This window comes from Salvia hispanica, chromosome 3 (genome assembly GCF_023119035.1).
Source record: "Salvia hispanica cultivar TCC Black 2014 chromosome 3, UniMelb_Shisp_WGS_1.0, whole genome shotgun sequence".
In the NCBI taxonomy this organism is placed as follows: domain Eukaryota; kingdom Viridiplantae; phylum Streptophyta; class Magnoliopsida; order Lamiales; family Lamiaceae; genus Salvia; species Salvia hispanica.
The window spans coordinates 3,374,890-3,379,898 of record NC_062967.1 but is presented as its reverse complement, the minus strand read 5'-3'; positions in this window follow the sequence as shown (position 1 = coordinate 3,379,898).

Here is a 5,009-nt window from a genome sequence, read left to right as displayed (position 1 = left end):
TTGGGATTTTATTCTTTTACTACTTGAATTAAATTAAAAAGGGAGGAGAATGTTAGGCAGAATAAAATATACTACCTCCATCCACCAAAATTTGTCCCACTTTGACTCAGCACGGATTTTAAGAAATGTAATGGAAAGTGAGTTGAAAAAGTTAGTGGATTATGGATCCTACTTTTATTTATTAGTTTTATAATAAAATGTGAGTAAGAATGAGTTAGTGGAATATGAGGTCCACTACCAAAAATAGTAAAAGTGAAATGAGACAAATTTTGGTGGACGGAGGCAGTACATTTGTTGGGACAATTAATTAGTTCCGGCTTTGACTTATTTCGGATTTATCCAATGCCAGTAATTTCAGAATTTCTCTAGGACAAGTGTAACAATGAGATCGAGCGTTATGAACTATTTTAGTTTTCTTGGGCCTTTTTAAAATAAAACCCACGTTCGCTCAATTGTGGCTTGACAAAACTTCTTTTATAAAAAATAAATGTTTCTTCATATGTTTATCGAGTAGATCAAGCATTTAGGTCTGCTTATCTTTTAAATAACTAGTATTACACATGTGCGATGCACAGACTAAAATATTTTTAATCGAAATCAATTAAAAAAATTAGGAATCATATCATTATATAAAAATTATATATAATCAATATGTATAATACAATGAATTATTGGTGAAAAAATTTATGAACTGATAATTTTGTATGAATGAATTACACCAGATCATCAAACCAAAATGTATATTCACCTACTTTCTTTACTTATTCAGTTTTAAATATATATTTTATATAAATTACTATATATCAATTGGGCAACTTATACTTTGTGTTATGCAATCTTCTAATCCACATGAGTGTTCCTATTACTTTAACTATTATTTTAATTAAAAGAATATCAAATTTCTTTCTTTTTTATTTCTCATTTTATTTGTTTATTCTATTATACATCAAAATATATTTATTTAAATTCATAAATTTTCGAAAAACACATATCTTCTTATTTAAGACATTAATTAGTTTATTAAGATTAAATTAATACAGTGTATAACTTAAATATAAAAAATTTAAGAAATCCCATAATAACGTAACTAATTAATAAAGTATATAAATCAAGAGCAATAATATACTTATGTAAATAATATATTCCATTAACAACTTTGGTAATCAGTTGATGAAACTCATGTATTGAAATACTCCTATATAACTGAATGAAGCCCTAACAAATTAAACCTAATGTATAAAATTGTGCCTCCATATCACAACGTCTTCTTCCCTGCGACGTCTCCTTTCTAGAATTTTGCCACTGCGCTTGGTCATTTATTTTATTTATACATGATGCGAAAATATATTAAATAAATTGGCTACATTCAAACCCCAAAAATATATGACTCCCTGAAAAAAAAAATGAAACTAACCACCATAAAAATAACATTACATGTACAAAGTAAATCATGAATAACAAAAGACCATCAATTAGCGAAACAAATATGTATGAATATGTGTTTGTAACCTCTATTTATAATAAAAATAACATTACATGTACAAATTACCAAAACAGTTATCTAAGTTTGTCCAGCATTCAAAACATTAGCCTCAAATTTAGAAGGCATATAACACATTATTCTGCACAAGAAACTCACAGTAGCACACTCACCAAACCGGTCTCTCACCAGGCAAGTACGAAGGCGACCCGCCTTCGAATGGCATGAATGTGTGGAAGAAGAAAGTGCTATGGGAATTCAATTTTCTCAATAAAACTGACAAAAAAATTACTATCAAAGTTTAATATTTCAATAGCATTAGTATAATGGTATTATAATCATAAATTTCTCAATTGAATGCACAGAGTGAAAAGCCATGAAGTCGATTGGAGTTTTTTTAGCTATCTGATTTTAAAGACTCACTTACCGTTATATTTCTATGGAAGAAGAAAGGCTTTGGGAGTGGGAGTATTAAACTAAATATCTAGATAACCTCCCACTCACTCCACTTAATCACACTTTTAAAGCCTTTAATTATATATTTTTAATTTAATATAATTTTTTAAATTAAATGGCAATCTTGTAAATTTTTCCAAAACTCCCATTTTATATATTGTATAGATATGCCAGATTTTAAATAATAATAATTATTATGGAAAAGGAAAAATTTAGGTCAAATTCTTTGCTAAGTGAGTTGATATTGGGCGATCTCGTCCAAAAGTATTACTCCCTCTGCCCGCCATTAGGAGTCTCATTCATAGGCGGCACGGGTTTTAAGAAATGTTAAGAAAAGTGGATGGAAAAAAGTTAGTGGAATAGAGGTCCCACTTGTTTATGTTAGTTTTAAATGAAATGTGAGTGTAATGAGTTAGTGGAAGATGAGACCCTATTACCATTTATGACATAAGTGAACCGGGACTTCTATTCGCGGACGGACTAAAATGGAAAAACGGGATTCCTATTCGCGAAGAGATTATTTTTCATATGCCTTAGACACAATAAATTAGACCCGTGAGAAATATATAAAAATTCATAGTAATTTTTATGGACGATTTACATTTTAAAGTTGAATTATTGGTACAAGTAGTGTTCCATCCCATAAAGCTCAGGAGATTTGATCTCAAATATTGTAGTAGCTGATAATTTTGTGACAAAAAGTAAAATTGTTTAACCCAAATAGTATTTCTTTAATTCTTCACATATTTGTTCTATCAAAAATGGGGTTCAATAAGAATAGTGGTGTATGAGCATCTCTAACCACATACTCTGGAATTCGGCACTACAAAACATAATCTAACATAAATAAATGAATAAAAGTGGGTCCGAGTCCACATTCATGCTTTTTGGCAAGAGCATGGACTTAGGGCTGATAATTTTTGTTACGACACGATAACACGACATGAACCCGCACGAAATTAACACGACACGAACACACACGTATATGATTTGGGTCCTTATAGGGTCGACCCAATAAAAACCCGAAGATAACGGGTTGGGCCGGGTTTGGGTTACACGTTAAGAAAAAAATAATTATTTTTATTAATTAAAAATTATTAAATTTTAATTTTATTTATTTTTGTTGATTAAAAAATATTATGCTTTAATTTTAATTAATTAAAAAAATACTATTATACTTTAATTTTCATTAATTAAAAAATACTATACTTTAATTTTTTATGAATTTTAAGAAAATATTATGCTTAGATTTTATTAAAAATTATTTTTTTTAATTATTTAATTTTATTATATAGATATAATATTACTATACTGATGGGGTTAGGAGCCCCTTGCACAAATGGAAGACTTGTACAAAACAAATAAATCGACACATGGATCTATTTGACCGATTATGCGATTAATCAATTCACATGTTAAATAGATAATTGTATGCTAGAACGCAAATAATTCATGCTCTAAGAAAGTAAATCCTAAAACATGAATTCTACGGTTTAGGGTTATCGATTTGATTCTCCAAAGAATCGTCGATTGCTACGCGCCTTCTCCACGCGATGATCTTCGATACTAGACCACTAGATCTTCTCTCTCGTCTCCCTTAACCTGTATCTCGATATCGTGGTGGGATGATCTTATCAAAATACCAGGACTAATAAAGAAGACATAAGAAATCCTTCTCCAATTAGTATATAATTTCGAACTCCTCTAGGTAGTGGGAGACGAAAAATATGAGTAATAAAAATTATGATTTCTGTCTCTTTATTCTCCTATTTATATTAAGTTCCTTTTAGGCCCAGACGTAGGGATCTATGGAAGGTTTTGAATACTGTTTTCTCCCAATTAGCTTTTTACCAATTAAATTGAATCCATAATTTAATATTGGAATATTACGAGCAGTGTTCACTACAGAAGTAAATATTGAACTCTCCCCATTCAAATCTGAAATTAACAAGTAATCCTGGTTTCCACTTTGTTTATTATTTATTTCCCCGCGCCTAAGATATAAATGTCCATTAATTAATTAATGTCCATATGGACTTAATTAATTAATATCTTATTAATTCCAAAAGTGGACTTCTTAGCATTAAACACTTATTTATTATTCATGAGTAATAAAACTCCAACTGACTAGTTTTCCGAATAATAAAACCTTGTTTGAGCTCCTCTTGTTCAGTGCTATACCACACCAATGTCATCTTATTTCAGTAAGGCTTAGAAATATGCGGACTGACATTGCAACATTTCACGATAGGTAGCCAAAGCCTATCTAGGTTGTGAAATTCCTCTTTCTCTTTTGCAAAGCATTGCATAGATCTGACCGTATTACCTTAAAGTGGACGACGCCCACAACCGGTCTACTAAGCAAAAGATTTAGACTTTGTTTGCTTTTTATACATTTAAATGTTTATAAAACATCTTATAAATGCACAAGCAAACACAATGTAATAATAATAGTGATTCTATTCGTACGGAACTGCTCGAATAATACTGAATCGGGTTAAAAATGGATTGTAGAGTTTTACGTATACAAACAAGATTCTATTCGCGCGACACTGCTCGAAACATGTTTTTTAGTATACCAAACCTAACATATACTTCAATTTTATTATTTTGATTAAGAAAATGAATATTTTAATTTGATAATTTTTTATTTTATCATGTAATATCATGTTTAAATCGTATAAGAACATCATGTTTTAGTCGTTATCGTGTCGTGTTAAGCTAACTTACTAACATTAACAGAGGGTTGGCTTTTTCCTTGGGTACACGATAACACGGATGAATACGACACGAATCCGTTGGATTGGGACACGATAAGAATCCGATGATTTTAGGTTGGGTTTGACCTTATTGGGTTGGTTCGATAATAGGTTGACACGATAACGACCCAACCCGCACGATCTGACAACCCTAATGTGGATGCTCTTATTGATAACCCTAATTCCATAACACCAAATCATATTACCAACTTAGTATTGATAAGACCATGGACCATGGGTACAAAGGAAAAACTTCTGTTGCCGAATTGAGGAATTCGTCGCAATCCCTTTCTCTATCCCAAGGTAGATTAATT